Source organism: Camelus bactrianus, chromosome 11 (genome assembly GCF_048773025.1).
Source record: "Camelus bactrianus isolate YW-2024 breed Bactrian camel chromosome 11, ASM4877302v1, whole genome shotgun sequence".
NCBI classification, from domain to species: Eukaryota; Metazoa; Chordata; class Mammalia; order Artiodactyla; family Camelidae; genus Camelus; species Camelus bactrianus.
Genome location: NC_133549.1, coordinates 11601808 through 11620054, shown reverse-complemented (window position 1 = coordinate 11620054; position 18247 = coordinate 11601808). Strand labels below are relative to the sequence as shown.

Here is an 18247-nt window from a genome sequence, read left to right as displayed (position 1 = left end):
GATTTTTAGAAGGCAGGGGTCCAGGCACTGGGGACCATCCATCTTGCACACTTGTAGTCATGCTCCAGGGCCGCCATCCCTGAGGTGGCTGGGTGAACACATTTAATCCACTTATTCTGCACCCACTCAGCCCTTGTCTGCCACTCTGCTGTCACTGCCTGACACCAGCTGAGGTTTTATAGGTGAATCATCGCCCCCTGCCTGCCTGCCCACCCTGCCATATGGGGCAGGCCTCTCCTAGCCTGGTCATTCTAAATCCTTAGCTTACACAGCTGCACAACTGCATCAAAAGAGCCCAACTCCTTGTGTGGGGGCGCTGACAAGGTGAAGGGAGGGGAGTTTGTGGTATCCTCTTATACTGAAGGTGGCACATGAAAGGGACATGTTCATGTCCATAATGGGACTCAATTTGAAGCTAAGAACTTGGTCCCAGAGAGGAGTAAAACCTGAGAGCCTACAAGGCTGCTGAGAAAGGGGCTTGACTATTGGATTGCAAATGTGTAATTTAATTTAAAAAATCAGCCCCCTGGATAACAGTTTGCACCTAAGGCCAGTATTGGCCTCCTGACCCCTGGGCACCCCTCAATTCCAGAATGTAATCATCTGAGCATGGGGGGCCTTAACTTGGGGTGCTATCCTCTCACATGTGGGCAGGTGCACCCATGGAAGGCAGTCCCCGTGGGTAGGGTGCTCCTCACACCCAGCCAAGGAGGCCCAGGTCATAAGGAAGGAAGGACAGTCTGTGGGGTCACATGTGTGCCCTTGCAGGGGTGTTGTATAGAAAAGGGCCTACTCCTGCTTCCTCCTCCCCACCCTCACCTCCTGGAGAAGTGCTGGACGGAGCAGGACTCCTGAGCCCCTTTGTTTCATGACCATCCTGGCTGGGGTGGGGTGGGGCTGCCCACTCTGATGTCACAAATCAGATAGTGGACCCCGCAGCTCACCAGCGAGCCCCTCTAGTCTGTTTCCTTCTCTGTAAACTGGGACCCAGTCACCCTCACCATCAGACATGGGGGCAGCCTGTGTAAGTTACAACACAAAGCACTGGGCTGTTTCAGGTGCCCTGGGGTGTTCAGCCCCTGCTAGGCCAGGCAGGTGGGAGAGGAGAGAGGTGTGTGTAGCAGTGTGACAGCAGAGCTGAGACCCAGCTGAGTGTGTGCTCTCTAATATCCAGGAACTGGGAGCTGCCACTAGCAAATCCATTCACTGAGGCCATGTTTACTCTCCCTTGTCAGTTACAATCCCCTGTTTGAACAGAGGCCTCTGGAGTCTATTAGCCACATCATTGCCTGTCACCACACTGCTGCAGTTCCAGGGTCTACATTTAGCCAGATTGAAGGAATAGTCAGATTTCTTTTTAAACCAGTGACAGAAAACCAAAGTGGCTTAAAGAAGCAAAGAAGGCAGGAAAGTATGACTTACCCACTAACTGAGACGTCCACGGGGCGACAGCTTCAGGCAGGGCTGTACCTGGAGCTCAGTGTCATCAGCAGAAGTCATCCTTCCCCTACTCTGGGCTCTGCCACTGGTGTCATCTTCACATGGCTCTGCCTTTTGAGAGCAAGACAGCCACCAACTGCCACAGGCTGATATCATGGCCCCTCAGTTCCCAACAGAAATAGAACTTCTCTTCCCCCAGGATTCCAAGACCAAGGCCTGACTGCAGAGCCTGCCTGGGCTGGTGCCCAGCCCTGAGCCAGTCACAATGGCCAGAGATGATGGAACATGCTGATTGGCCAGATTAAGGCCATGTGACCATCCTCTCCAGGAAACTTGTGAGCTGCTCACCTATTCCCAGGGTGGGAGATAGTGTGATGTCTCTCAGAGGATCCCGCTATTAGCACAATCTGCAGGTAACATGATGAGCTGGGATGAGTCCCTCTGCTTGGTGACAAATGACTGAGGTCACTCAGTGGTTCCCTGCCCCAGGGAGGGAGGCATGTCCACACAGGATTGGGGCTTCAGGGCCAGAATGTAGCAGAAAAGCCTCCCAGTCTCCCAAAAGGTGGGAACGTGAGCAGTGACACTGGAAAGGCACTCCTCTCTGTGGCCCTTGGCTTTCTCCTTGTTGCAATGGAGAGTGAAGTGCTGCCCCTCACAGCCCACCTCCCTGCTGGGAGGCCAATGCAACAGTGGAGAGTGCTTGGAAAAGCCCACTTATTCTGAGGAACTGTCATTGCTTCTGGTGGTATTATTATTTTCATGCCAGTTGTGAGGTGGGCCCTGAGGGGTCCCTGAACTAGGGGGACAGACACCCACAGAAACTGGACCCAGTATTACTGTTCACTCAACAATGATTACTGAGCACCTACTGTGTGCCAGATTCCCAAGGTAAAACAATGGTGCTGACAGCACAGGCCCCTGCCCTCCCGGGGTGGTAGACACCACAGGGGTACAGAGTGACCAGCACATGGACTTCTGAGGACCCCCAGGTCAGGGAGGCAGACCCTCCTGAGGGTCACACTTCCTTACCTTTTCCTGCTCTGAAACCACTGTGCTGGCACCTCTGGTCCCCTGCCAACCAGACCTTTCTCCCAGCTTGTCTCAGGACTATTTCATCTAGAGCAAGAAATGGGATGTTTAGGGAAGAGCGATGAAACGCATCTCCCAGGGGAAAATCTTTCTGGTTACAAGATTGAGTATATGTACACCCTGCTGTTCTAAGTTGTCTTGAAAAGGGAACGCTTCCCACATCTGCAACATTCTTCTGTGTCTCCTTTTTCTACCTATCTCTCAGCAGCAGCAGCAACAACAATGTAAATTAGGGAATGGCACAGTGCTGGTCTGAGGTCTCAGATTTTACTGCCACTCTCCACCCCCAGGACTGACTCCTTGTTACTGTTTAAAAATTAAACTTGTGGAGCTGGCAGGGGATGAGAGGCAGAGACTGAAGAGGAGATGCATGAAGCAGGGGCTCCCAGCTCTGACTTCACCCTGTCCTTGTTACTGTTTAAAAATTAAACTTGTGGAGCTGGCAGGGGATGAGAGGCAGAGACTGAAGAGGAGATGCATGAAGCAGGGGCTCCCAGCTCTGACTTCACCCTGTCCTTGTTACTGTTTAAAAATTAAACTTGTGGAGCTGGCAGGGGATGAGAGGCAGAGACTGAAGAGGAGATGCATGAAGCAGGGGCTCCCAGCTCTGACTTCACCCTGGAATCCTCTTCACCTAAACCCACCAGGACTTGGGGGATTTTTGCTCTCAACCCAGACCTCTGCCCAGCTACCAAAACTGGGGTGAGAAGGATGCTTGCTGCTTCTTGAGAAATCCCCCCAACTCTCACCCTGATACTCTCTTGCTGCTGCCCAGGGGGGAGCATTTTGCTGGGACTCCTTGGATCCTATAACGGGAGGAAGTGTAAGATATTGAAAACAATGACAGGCTCGCTCTAAAATCGGGGAAGACTTCACGAGGCATCGAGATCAATTGAGCCAGGGTGCTCCCTTGGTTTCCCAATGCTGCAAATCCACACACTCCTTGCTTTTTTTTTTTTTTTAACACCTGACCTCTCTTTTAGGTCTCCCCATCACCCGGCTTTGGCTCCAGGGTTGCAAAAGCAAAGAACAACGAGCACAGTCAGACATACCAGTGTCTGAACGACAAAGGAGAGAAGCAGGAGGCAGGAGCAGGCGGTGGGGAGGGAACCATGAGGGTGGGAAATAGGTAGGTCCCCTCACAAATCCCCCTCCCACCCCACGTCGCATCGCTGCTGCGGCCTGGGAGCGAGGACCCTGGGAGCAGGTGAAGGATGGAGCTGGCTCTGGGCAGCAGGCTCAGTCAGAGAACGGAAGTCAAGGGAGGCGAGGGTAGGAGGATGGTCTCTCTGCGCGGACCTGCGGCAGTGTAGACACCGGGGTCGGGCGCTGCAGAGCTCGGCTAGCAACCCGTGCTCGCCGGCTCCAGCCCCTTGAGGGCCCCGCAGGTGAGTGGGAGCTGGGGGCAAACAGATCCGAAAGTCAGCACACCAGCCCAGCAGAACGGAAAAAGAAAAAAAAAAAAAAACACTTTTCCTGTTTTATTTTATTTTATTTTATTTTATTTTATTTTATTTTATTTTATTTTATTTTATTTTTATTTTATTTTCGTGCAGCCCCCAGTGAGGTGGGAGGAAAGGGGTGAGGCTGAGCTCCCCAGAGGTGACAGAGGGGCAAAGTGAGGCAGGGTGACCAGGGAGTCCACAGAGCTGGGGACACTCTGACAGGCGACCGCTCAGAGCCGGCGAGCTGCGTGGGGCACTGCGCGCCATCAGCACGCACTCCGCTCCGTTTTATCATCTCAGGCTGTTTGGTGACTCGCAGACCCTGCATCAGCTCGGCTCTTCAGCCGACCCACCCCTTGGTGGTGGCCCCCGCCGCCACTCACATGCTCGGTCAGTAGCCCCGGCACCACAGGGAGGGGGCTGCTGTGAGTGGCTGCAGCGCTGACCCTGGCGCGCCCGGATGGATGGAATCGGCTCCCGGAGAGGCTCCTCCGCCAGAGCCCTTGCCTCCCGCGGTTTCTGGAGTGTAAGGAGCAAGTAGGATTTTTTTTTTAATTGCATGGAGGTTATTTTGTAGGGGTAAGTTTTTAAAAAATTTGCTTGTGTGCTGTTCAGCAGTGAGGCAACTCCTAGGCAGGTGTCCAGGCCAGTGGCTGAGCTCCCCGATGGAGGTGGGCACGAACCAAGCACTGTTTGAGGGGGCGGGTGAAAGCCAGCAGGGCGAGCCAGTGAGGGCTGGTGTGAAAGCCCCCTAAGAAAGTTAAACTACATTTTCATTTTTCTTTTATCAGAGTTTTCTCTTATTATTGTTATTTTTGTGTATCTGCATAAATATTAAGTATGTATATATATGTGTATATGCACATATACATATATACTTAATATTTAAGACATTTTTGGCACCACAATTTTCAGAGTCAAAGTTATCTTCTGATTGATGTATGCCTTTGTAATAGTCTTTATTATTCCATTAACTATAGGAATTGACTAAATGATTACTACTAATGTATTATTAAGGGAAAAACTGGCCCATTTTTATTCAGCATAATGTTTTATGGTTTTGTCAAGACAAAATTCAGCAACAACTCTTACTGCAGGCATATAAGCAAGAATGAATCTATTGCAGTTGATTTATCTTGTTGATTATTACTTGTTTCCAAACTGTACCTTCAGCATTTCCAGGAACACTTTGGAATCCTAAGTCTGTTACTGAGTCCTCGCTGCATGACAAGCCAATAAATCAGGAGATGAAGTACTGGGGTAAGAAACAGCAACTTTATTTGGAAAGCCGGCAGACCAAGAAGATGGCAGACTAATGTCCTGGAGAACCATCTTACTCATGTCAGAATTCAGGCTCCTTTTAAACTAAAAAGGGGAGGGTGTGTGGTTGGTTGTTGCAAATTTCTTGGTGTAGGAATTCTTTGTTCTTGCAACTGTCCACGTGGGTCAGGTCATGGTGACCCTGTAAAACCTCTAACAAAACAAATGTTATTTTCTATTCTGCAACTTGTCATCTTTATAGATGTGCAAGAGTGTTAATATCCTTGAAGGTCAGAGCCTTGAGAATAGGCTCTCCTGTATATTTCAGGCTATAGACAATATTCTTTTACAAAAGGTGCAGAGCCAGCAAGACAGCCTAGAAAACAGGACACAGGGTTAAAGCCAAAGAAACAGATCTAATATGGAGTCAGATTTGTTCTTTTCTTTTACAACAGGACTAGTGCTCAGAGCCTGAATGCCTCCTGGATACACTTAGAAGACTCATTCCATGTGGAGACACATTTCTATCTACTGGAAATATAGTTATTGGTTCAGGAGAAAGAACGAGTCCCTAGTCACCTAGGGATGCATTGCCAAGAACTCAGCTGCTAGCTGTTTCCCTCTGTATCTTTTCTCTCAGACAGTGTGTGCTCTAAGCAGCAAGTCTAAGAAAACAGAAGGAAACTATGAGGCTTGAATCTTATCTACAATTCTCAGACCAAACAGTCATGAATCTCTAAACCTTTACCTGGGAGTGAGCTACCAGCCCACCTGAAAACGCAGAGTGATCTAAGAGAAAAGGGGAGAAATCTTGTTTCCTAGGGGCCAAACTAAGAAGGCTTTGGCTACTGCAGCTCATAAGGAAAATGTCACTGTCCCAAACTTACTTACTAGAAAATAAAAATCAGAGTTTTTAAAGGTAATTAACCCACATTATTCCAAGTTATTATTCAGTTTCTTCCCTGACCTCAAATGCTAGGAGAACCTCCAGGGCACTGACCCTCTCCCTTAACATCTGTGCCAACATATCTTCTTTTATATGCCAAGTTTAATCAAATTAAGTGATTTCAACATATAGTTATGAAGACCAACAATTTTCATATCTCTCTGACCTTTTATCACATCTGCTGATCAAGATCCCAATCCTGGATGACTCCAAATGCCTGCTTCTTCCATGGCTGAATATAACTAGGATCTTAAACTTGGTCAGATTCACAAATCTCCCAACATCTTTCAAACATCTCCATACTCTATCTAGATGATTACGTCTTCTTTCATGCCTCCCAAATATTTCAGACTGTCTCCATATCTTTCCATTTTTAAATATTCTCAGCACCTCCCTCACTTTCCACAAAAAGAATCGCCTCTACTACACAGATGAATCAAATAATTCGAGGAAATTCTCACTGTCACAAAATCTATAAATATTACTGAATTCACACCCATTGTTTACTCCTAAACCCATAGTAAGAATTGAAGAATCTTTCCTGGCCAAGCCCAGGTTCTCCAATTGTATTCTTTTCTTTCCTGCATCCTTGGAAACTTCATGTAGTTGATTGTAATTTAAGTATTATTTACCTCAGTATGAAAGGATGAACACTTTATAAACCTCAAAATATCTTCCTTGAATGTTTGATATTATCCAAAACACCACTCCTCATGTGGAGCCACACTGAACCCACAGCCTGAGATTGTAGATTAATCTCATTTATATCAAGATTGATTCTCTTGCTGCAAATCCTCTGCAGTTCTTCCCAGACCTGACCACAATCCACAAAACAGTGAAGTCTCTGGCCAAAGACATCAAGATGGATTTTGGAGGCTTTTAGAGTATTAGCAAGATTAAAGGAATCACCCTCATTTTCTCTGCATGTATCTAAATGGTTAACCTCAGGAGAAGGAAAAGCTTCTGTTAAAGAAGGTTCTCCTTGAGTAGATGTATCTTGATTCCCATCCAAGTTAAACCTGATGTGTCCTTGGGATTATCAAACTGGTGAAGTTACCAGTTCTATAAAAAAAGAGAGTCCACAGAAAGCTCTATGTCTGTTTCTAGACAGAGAATGAAGCTCTGTGGTCAGGAGTGTGGTGACTGCATACTCAATAAAGGCACAAACTCAGTTTTCCTATTCTTTTTGTTTCTGGTCATTACTGGAGGAAAATGTACACAGGAGGATCCAAATTTTATTGTGTAAGTGAATTTTTAATCTAAAGATGATTGTTTAATTTGAATATAGGCCTTGGTGACAGGCCATCTGAGAGCAGTTTTGGTTATTGTGTACATGGAATTTCTGTGGATTTATAATTTGTATGTAGTAGTCAAGGGTATTTTTCTTTCAGGCTTACTTGACTTAGCATGACCATCTCCAGATCCATCTCTGTTGCTACAAATGACATTATTTTATTCTTTTCTTATGGCCAAGTAGTATTCCATTATATAAATATACCACAGCTTCTTTATCCAGTCATCTGTCAATGGACATTTAGGTTGTTTCCAGGTCTTGGCTATTGTATACAGTGCTGCTATAAACATTGGGGTGCATGTATTTTTTTGAATTAGAATTCCTCCAGAATTATGCCCACAAGTGGAACCAAAAAAAAAAAAAGGGGGGGGGGGGAAGACACTAATGAACTTATCTACAAAACAGAAACAGAATCATAGATATAGTAAATGAGTCTATGGTTACTGGGGGAAAGGGAGTGGGAAGGGATAAACTGGTAGTTCGAGAACTGCTGATATTAACTACTACATATAAAATAGATTAAAAAAAAAACCACATTTCTTCTGTATAGCACAGGGAACTATATTCAATATCTTGTAGTAACCTATAATGGAAGAGAATATGGAAATGAATATAGGTATGTATATGTATGATTGAAACTGTATGCTGTACACCAGAAATTGACATATAACTGACTATACTTCAATAAAAAAAGAGCATTAATCCTTAAGCAACCACACAAAGTACAACACAGAATTATAGTTTTTTAATTTCATAATTGAGATTTTTATTGGTTGTTATAAGAATCAGTACACAGACATTTCAATTTGTACATAATTCTTAACATATGTACAAAAATCTAAAAAAATCATGTAGTTATGATTCTTTGCTAAACAATTATTCCAGTGACTTTCCAGCTTAAACTTTGGAGGCAAGTTTTCCTTAACAGGATATCAAGTACCAATATTGTTAAATGTTGATATGCTGTTATATCATAAGTCCCACCAATTCACAATTTAATATCCTATACACTATATACTCAAATTTTCAATTGTTCACAGCACATTAACAAAGTTACTAGGAAAACTGGACTATCACGACCAAAGATGTTACAGAGTGCACAAGATCAAGGAGCAGTTTGCTTTAGGAAACGATTCTACTAAAAACAACATGGGAAGAGAAGTAATTTAAAGCGTTCAAGACATTTCATGCACAACTGACTTTAAACTGCAATTTAAGTATGCTCTGTGTATTATAGGATATAAAAACTACCCCCATCTATGGAATGTTAAGCTGACACCCAAGACAATCAAAGCCTCCCATATTCAATATCCCACTTTTTTCTGGTTGTATCAAAAAATAAACAATCAACAAATGATTTCACCTCTTTAAAAAAAAGCATTTACACTTAAAAAGTGGGATGAAGTGGGATTCCTTCTTTCTTAAAAATGTTTCTAGAGCTACTAAAAAAAAAAACATGCATTTACAAAATAGTTGATAAAAATATTCCCCTGGTTTGTACAAGAAGGGAGACAGGGACCACTGCTAAGACCGTGTCTTAGGGTGATGGCTATTAATCAGACTTGGCTTCTTTCTCTCCCGCTTTATCAGAGGCTGGGCTCTCATTTTTAGTTTCTCCATTTTCTGCAGGTAAATCTTATTCAGTCTCTTGGTTATCCTCTTCGGCCTGTTTTCCCTTTACTTCCCTTTTCTCTTTCGTTTGCTCTTTTTTGCCTGAAGATTTATCCTCTTTTGCCGCCTTTTTTGGCTTCCTTTCCACTTTTGCAGGAGCAGGTTTAGCCAACAACCTCGCCGATCTCCTCTTGGGCTCCACCTTCGCCGCCCCTCGGCGGAGCTGACCTTCCTCTTAGGATCGTGGCGGCGACGCGGGCGCAAGCCGGGTGCCTGCGGGCCGCGGCCGCCTAGAGCCTTCGCGGAGCTGCGCAGCCTGGCCGCTGCCCTCCCCGCCGCCCGAGCCGCTGGGACCCGCGGCCGGGGAGGTGGGAGAACCCGATGGAGCCGGATTAGGAGCCCGCCCCCTTCTGCCCCCGTTTCCCCGGGGCCGCGGGCTCCCGCTCCGGCCAGCCGGGCCGCGCCCCCGCCTCCAACCCTGGCTCCACCCCGCCCGCCGTCTCGCGGGGCCCCAGACCTATGCGAGGGGGCGGGCCCCCCAAGGAGTTATGGTTAATAAAACAAATAGTGGAGATAAAATAAAATTTAAAAAAATATACAAAAGAATGTAAGAAAAAAAGGAAAAGGGGAACAAAATACAGGTTAAAAAACTAGTCAAGGGAAACTTGCCTTGTCAATATGCAGTAGACTTTTCTGCAGTTAGTTCAAGGGGTTAGGAAATACAGGAAATAGATGAGTAGAGATACAGTGAGAAATTAGATGTGTTCTCTGTAGATTCTATTCAAGACAGTAGGGAGTTGAGAGTTAGTCAAGTGGTCATTTAAAGAGGGAACCTAGGAGGAATCTACCGGAAACTGAAGCATTAGGAGTGCAGGGGAAGGTATGTATGTGGATGTCCTGGTGGAAATGAACAAAGGTAATAGTGCTCATTGCAGAGACAAAATCAGTCCTTGACTATGTTTGTGTGGTTCTGAGGGGTTATGTGAAAGTTGAAGTCCTGAATAATGGTGTAACAATTAAGACTGGAGACTACAGGAGTAGTTTTCTATTTGGGGAGGCAGTCACTGGCTTCAATTTGATATACATTTAATTTTAGGTTCCTATTTCACATGCAAGTATAGATACCTCAGAAATGAAATCTAGACGTGAGGTTTTAGGCATTATTATTATAGAGGTAACCATGGGAGACTGAATAACTGCATGAGTTTTCAAAGACTGTATAGTAAAAGGAGAGAGGAGAGACCAAGATGGAGTCTTCAGGTGTGTAACTAGTATTGTTTGAGGAGAACCTTGCAAAGGACGCTGGGAAGTACTGATTAAAGGCAGTCAGGAGTTTGTGATATCAGAGAATCCTAGGAAATGAAAGTTCCTGAGGGAGGTCATAGTCTAATTCTGCTCTAGTTCCAAGTAAAATACTGAGAAACATTCATAGGATTTAATTATGGGGAGATAACTATAAGATTATCAAGATTTATAAATATGCAGGTAGGTCAGTTTTAACAGGGAGATTAATTTTAGTAAGCCAAATTGTGGGAGGGGAGTTTGGAGATTGTAACTAACCATGCACTCTTCTTTCAGTTTACTTTGGAAGCAGGAAATACATTCAGCAGGAACTAGAGATAAACTGATTCAGGGAACATTTTTTTGTTTCAAGAATGCAGGGAGTGAAAGAGCTTAAGGGGAACAGATTAGAAGGAACTGGGGACTTTGTCGATAAGGAACCCTCAGTTTATAATTAATAATAAAAAGTTCTCCAGAGAGTAGAGAGAAGGGAATATATTTGATAAACTGGACTTACCCAGGGTAGAACTGACTTTCAGTTTAAACAGGAAAGATGTTAACAATAGGTAGGAAAGCAGGAATATTGTGGATTCATGACAATGAATTGAAGCATTTCTCCTGATTATTTAATTTGTACAGTAGTTGAACCCACTTTGAAAGTGAGGGAAAAGGTGAGAATTTCTGAGATTCAGAAGACAACGGGGAATGTCTGAGGTATTTACAAAGCATGGGGGATGATTTAATTATCAAGTCTTAGTAGGATGCCAAATTTGTATAAAACCCACTGGGAGACATGACAGATGAAGCCATAAGAGGGGGAGATATTTGTTGTCATCTGTGATCGGGGTCTTGATCATCAGGACCTTGAAAGGTCAGAGGGACCTGAAAATTGTTCATGTGGGTAAAGCTAATCGATAAAACTCCGAAGTGAGGCTGCTTTGGGAGACTGGATCAGTGCAGTTGAGGATTCCTGACCTGGGCATGGGAGGCATTGTGTGAAGAGCCAGAAAGAGAAAGCTGATGATAACAGGGAGGGTCTCCAATCGCTGATCTGAGAGGTGACACGTCCTGGCAAAATGCAAGCCTAGGGTCCACCCTTCACACCTGCGTGCTTAGGAGTTTGAGATTCAGAAACAGGCTGACCAAGTTTAAAAACTAGCTCTGTCATTTTCTACCCACATGATTTTCTCATATAGCAAAGTTTCTGAACTTGGCTTATGTCACTTGAAAAAAAATAAAAGACTGGTTTATAAATAGCAGGTTGTAGTGAAGATTAAATAAGCAAATGCAGATAAATCTCAAGTACAAGGTCTCAATGAATACTACCAGGGGTATTTTCTCTTTTCAGGTTCTCAGGATCACAGGGTTTTAATTCATTTCTGTTCTGGACATGTTGTCAGTATTTGTCTATGCAGTAGTTAATGATTAATATTAATTTAGGTAGTGCTGGACATTTTACAAATACTTTCCCATACATAAATTATGAAATGAAGAATGTTTCTGCCAATGATAATTATGTGAACAGAACTCCAGCTACTATAACACTAAGCTATCTGAAGGATTCAACTAAACTCCCCCTAAATTAAACTTCACTCTGTATTTGATGAGCAGGTCTGCTCTGTGGGGATTGTGGTACCCAAAAGTGGTCTTATGATGTATGTACTCCTGTTTCTTTCCTGTACAAGGAGGTTTAGTGCCTAATTTGTGTGATGAGAGTCACTGACCTTCCAACAAGACTTGAGTCCTTGGATAGTTACACCCTCCATTAAATAGATCCAAAGAATTGGGGCTACACCTCCAAAGGTGAACTGGGATATAACCTCATTTCTGGGCTTTGGTGCACCGCCATCACCTTGTGATCCATATATTTCCAGGTGGATTTTGCATCAGTTGGTTGTTTCCAGGCAGCTGCTGCCACAAGGTTGATCAGATGGCTGGGTGGTGGGGGGGCAAGAAAAAATTCAATGGATTAACATTCTTTAATTGTAATTGAGATTCACAAGGCAGACATTAGCAAAATGAGAAATCCTGAGATTTGTCATAATAGAAATTACCATTGTTGTCACCCATCATTACTGTAATGATTACCATTGTTTATACTTACTTATAAAGACAATATAATTTATCTATCCACAGAGTATATGATTGATTGAAGACTATGAAAAAGGGGGTTTTGGCAAGTAGAATTTTCTAAATCTGCCTGGGAACCTGGGAAACTCTCCCCCTAACCTGGAGGCCCTTATACAGAAGCTCTGCAGCTACCAAACTGGAAAGCCAGACCACAACCTGTACAGCAGTCTGCCCCACAGGTCAGGACCAGGTCAGTGACTGACTGTCTCCTCATTTTAGTCCTTTCAATTTAGAACCAAATGGGGCAAAGCCAGGTATGTTCCCTTAAGCAACTATATAGGCTGCCCTTCTGCCTGTCAGCCTGCCTGCAGCTTCCCCACGTTGCAACCTCTGAGCAGGACCTGCCTTCCTTTTTTTCCACCAGAAGCTTTCCCATTCCTATATCTGCCCTGAGTGTCAGCCTAATGCAATTGGTGGTGGCTGACTCCCTCATTCTACAGAGTAAGTTCTGAATAAATAGTGTTTGTTCTCATTTGGGAGGTCTTTCTTCATATCTACAGAGGTTAGTAGAGTGGGAGTCAAATGAAACAGGATACTGTGTGTTCCCCATGTATTTTTTCAAAAGCATTTATTTATTAATCACTATTTTAAATTTAATTTTTATGGTGCTTTAGATTAAATCACACAACATTTGTAGGGTAGATATAGTTTATTAATTATTTAAATGAAGGACCTGGGGATTGAACCCAGGACCTTGTGCATGCTAAGCGCACGACCTACCACTGAGCTATCCCCACCTCACTAGTCATTATTTTTAAGTTGAGATATAATTCACATACCATAACATCCACCCTTTAAAAAGTGTACAATATAGTGATTTATAGTCTATTTACAAGTTTGTAAAACCATCATCACTATCTGATTCAGAACATTTCATTACCTCACAAAGAAATCTGGTACTCATTTCCCATTGCACCCTCCCGCACGCTGGGTGACTACCTGTGTGGAATTTCTCTCTATGGATTCTCCTATTCTATGTATTTCATGTAGATGGATGTGTACAACTGTGCCCATTTTTATCTGGCTTCTCACACTTAGTGTCATGTTTTTGAGGCTCATCCATGTTTTATCCTGTGATTGGTTCCTCTGTTTCACTTGAGAATTTGTCATTTTCATTCTTTTACACACACACACACACACACACAACTTTGCTACCAATTTTGTGGAAAATAAAATAACAGAGTATAAAAATGGCCATATAATCATTTTATTCAAACAGTTCCAGGGTACTAAGAACTGTCTTCCTGCAGAGGCCCAACTTGCCCCCCCCAGCTCAGAGCTGCCAGCAGCACAGTGAACACCAGCCCAGCCAGGCTGCCCTTTCTCACAAACCACCCCCCACCCCCTGACCAGGACTCCACAAGTGGGTGCCACCTCCCAAAGGCCGAAAGTGCTCCTGTGCTGAGGGGATTGGTGGCAGTAGCAAATGGAGAGGGAGAAGGAGGGAGAGAGAAGTGGCAGAAGGCCCCAGCAGCTGACATCCCAGTCAGCCCCCCACCGACTGCTGAGCAGGCTCCACTCTGCTCGGCCTCTGAGATCAGCAGACACTAGGTGCCCTCGGGGTGGCGTGGCCAAAGGCGAAGGTAGCGCAGGCCAGGCCCCTCCATAACCCACTCTTTCCAGCCCTGCCGGGCCACAGTCCACTCAGCAGTGCACTTTGGAGCCCTGGAGTCCCCAGGCTCCTGTGGGCAGGCTCTTCTTAACACATTCCTCAGCCCTCAGGGCCAGGCTGTGAGGCTGAAGCTTGAGTTCTCAGGAGGCTGTGATGCTCAGTGTGCGTGGCCAGGGGCATCAGGGCCTGCAGCAGCTGGGAGGGACTGGGGGAAAGCCCAGTCCTCTGTGTTTCAGTGCTGCCCTGACCCACCCTGCCTTCTCCCGCTCCCTCCTGTGCTGCTCCACTGAGGCGCCCCACAAACACAGCCAGCGGGGATTTCAAGAACAGCATTCAGCGGGCGCAGCAGGGGCTGCAGCATCTCATAGCTGCCAGTGCCAGGCACCTGCCCGCGCCGGCCTCTGGAAGCTCACCCTGAGCAGCGTCACTATCAAGTTCACAGAGGGCTGGGATCACGGCCTCGACAGGCACCAGCCACTTGTTCCCGGTCATGCAGAGAGCTGAGAACTGAGGTCTGTGACCTCTACAGCTATCTCCTAAGGACAGATCATCTACCGAGGGGACATGTTAATCCCAGGTAGTTACAATCATTTTGATTTAGTACAAAGAGAGGGAAGCATGTCCTGGTGGGGGAGCAGGTGGAAACTGCCTCCGTCTGTTTCTGTTTCCCCTCTTCCTCTGCCCAGAGGCCCAGCCACTGAGCAGTCTCCTCCCCACATCCTGCACTCTCATCACCCCCTGTCTTGGCTCAAACACACAGAAGGAGCCCTGCCTTTCAAGTGATAATTAAGTTTCTCAATACTGAGGGGTAGGTACAGTCATGGAATGCCTTCAAAGTGTAAAGAAATTAAATTAAAGACAAAGTAACCCAGACGGTTAAGGTTCTGCATGAGGTGAGGGTGAGATAAGATCCTTTGGGCTCCTGGTCCTGGAAGCAGGGAGGGAGGAGGAAGAAGAAATCGATCTTGGTGAACTTGACCTACACGTGACCTGTGTTTAATTCTTTCACCTATTCAGTTATTTATTTTTTCTGAGCTTTTTTTTTTCTGTATTTGGCCCATTATTTTCACAGAGCTCAAAGGCTGGAGAGATAATCAAAGCATGATCACAGCACTGGGGGTCCCAGATGAGGCCAGAGGCAGCCAGAAGATGGGACAGACATCAAGAAGGGCTTCATGGAGGAGGTGACATCTGAGCAGGGTCTCCAGGGATGAGTTATCTTTTAGCCAAAGACTGGCACTGAACGGGAAACAACACAAGATGAATGAATGAGTAAATATGAGTGAATGAATGAATGGCCATCCCCCTAACACAGTACAAGGAGTGGCAGTCACTAAGGGCAAAGCTTGGAACAAAGCACACTGGGGGATTCATGGGGAGGGGCTGCAGCATAATGCCGGCCTCACTCCCTCTATGGGTGTCTTGCAACCACAATGTGTTGTGTTCCGCCTGCTCAGAGAGCTCTTGTCTGTCCTTGGCACTGGGATGCCATTCCCAGCAACACCTGATTATGTGGCCTTGATGATTGCATGTGAAATCCTACTCATCTCAAGTGAGTTTAGTGAAGGGGGGTTGGTGTGCAGCCCAAGGTTGAAAAGGGGGCAGAGAGGATGACAGGGAGTCCTGCAGTGGTGGAATCAACGTGTAGGGTGCATGGCAGTGGTGCGGTGGAGGAGAAGCCCTGTCTTAGAGCTTGAGGATGGAGTCACTAGGGGGTTCCCTCACCAACAGGGACCTCAAGGTAAAGAGGCAACAGATGAACTCAGTTTGGGACACACTGACTTTGAGAAACTTGAAGGACTTTCAGGCTGAGAGGTCCAGAAGGAGCCAGACATACAAAATGAAAGTGTGACAGAGGGTCAGGGTCAGAGCTTATGACTCAGAGATTGGGGTGGAGGTGGAGGGAAGGGGCATGCGGACATCCAGGAGGTTTATCGACTGGAGTCATCAGTCTGGAACCCATCACATTCACTCCACGGCCTTCCAGTCCCTAGCAGTGGGCTGGTCTCAGGGAGGCCACTCAACAGACTCATGCTGACTTGTCCCAAATTCACCTCGGTTTCCACTTTGAATCACTGGAACTGAATTCGCTGAATTTACCACATTGGTGACCAGGTCAGGTCACTAATGAGTGAGGAAAATGAAATGAAGGATTACAGATAAAACAAAATACAGACTCAAGGCAAGACCAAGTATTCGTTCAGACAAAACAAGACTCAACACGCAGCCCACAGTGACCTCAGGACCTTTGCACTTGCTGTTCTCTCAGCCTGGAACACCCTGCCCTCTGTATGCTGGCTCCCTAAGCACCTTTAGATGTTTGGTCAAATAGTCTTCTTGTCTTAATTTGTGTATGATACTTATCACCTCCTGATTTTTGTACATTTTGTTTAATCTTCCCTCCTTTAACTGAATTTTTATTTAATCAAAGATCCTGAACCTTTGAGCTACATGATAATGGGGATCTCCCTTCACCTGTTTTAACCACTGCTGTCCTCTGGTGTCTGGACTGGGCTTGGCACGTGGTGGGGCCTCAGGGAGTGTGTGCTGGGTGAGTAAACACTGAATGTGTAGTGAGGACAACTGGGTGTCATAGAGCATTATCCCCGATCGAGAAGCAAGGGGTCAGAAGGACACTATGTTGAAGGTCTTAGTGTCTTGTTCTTCTGGAAATGTCTCACTGCTACAGTGAAGATGCAAAATTAGACCTGGGGTAGGCAGCTGCTGCCCTGGTGTGGGAACAACCCTAAATATGACATGCTGCCACTTCCCAGAGCTGAGATCACATGGATGGTGTCAAGTCCAAGTGTCTCAGGGGCCTTTCACATCCTCTCAATATCTCCTCCGTCTCTCTAAGAAACTACAGGCTTAGCACACCTCCAGCCAATACTGTCCACTTGGAAGCAGGGCTGAACATGACAAGGCCCCGGGTCTCTGTGAGTGGACTGGACAGCTCCTATGGGTCCCCGTGGGGTCTGTTGTTAGAACTTCTTCCCATCTGGTCTGTGGTCTCCAGACATGAACCCCACAAAGCCGAGCCCTGCCTGTGCTCCCTGTCCGCCCCCTTCACTTTGCTTCAACATCACAGAGATTCTCTTGTCTGTTAGACAAGGATCAAGTCCTGGTGAAGCCCTCAGGGCACTTTGTAACATGGCCCCTAATGAACTGCTGTACTGCCTGTTGTCCAATAACCAAAAAAAAAAAAAATGTCTTTAAAGGATTTTGTCTAGTGTCTAGGTGATAATAGCGAGGACAAGTCTCATACTATTTCCTCCTTCATGGAAGGTTTTGGAATAATCTTTTTTAATGTGCTTCCCCTTCTGGATTGTGAGCTCCCAGGGCACACTAGGCTGTGCTGGCTCCCAGCATCTGTTGCCAGATTACAGCATTAATCCCAGAATGTTTGTGGTGGTTTATCTAAAAAAGGCATCCACCTGCAACTGCTCCCCTTCCTATACACACACAAGACACCACACCCCAAGGAGACAAGGGGTCTGCTTCTCCAGGCTCCTGCATCTGGGCTGGCTTGTGACTACTCAGACTGACAGGGAATTGCACAAGTGACTTTCAGCCAGTGCTGAGTCTGCCTTTTAAGAGGACTAGCAGCTTCCACTGTTTTCTTTTTTTAATCTGGGAACTCTTGCTCTTATGCTGCTGTCCCTAGAAACCCAGCCTCTGCTGTGAGAAGACTAAACCACACGCAGAGGTCATGGACACGCTCAGCTTGACTGTCCAGGTGAGCTTTCAGCCAGCCAGCAGTGCCACCAGCCAGCCATGTGAGGAAGCCCGGTGGAGCCTTCAGATAATGCCACCCCGGGTGCCATCCAATTGCAGCAGCATCAGAAACTCCAAGCAAGAACCACTGAGCTGAGCCCAGGCAACCCACAGACCTAGGAGAGATAATAATAAAGAATTGTTTCAACCACTGAGTTTTGTGATAGTTTGTTATACCGCAAAAATAAACCCTGTAATATGATCCTGTACTAATCTCTTAAAAGCATAATGTAATCTTAAAATAGACTGTAAATTCTGTTAAAAAAATAAAATTCAACTGGGTAGATTTTAATAATCTTAAATAATAACAACTTATGATTTGAGAAGTACCCAGTCTAGCAGAGAGAAAGGAGGTCTGAGGA

General features: G+C 45.7%; 1 pseudogene; it reads right to left on the bottom strand.

The window, feature by feature from the left end:
- Positions 1-9029: 9029 nt before the first annotated feature.
- LOC141579235 (uncharacterized) lies at positions 9030-14603 on the bottom strand (annotated as a pseudogene).
- Positions 14604-18247: the final 3644 nt, after the last annotated feature.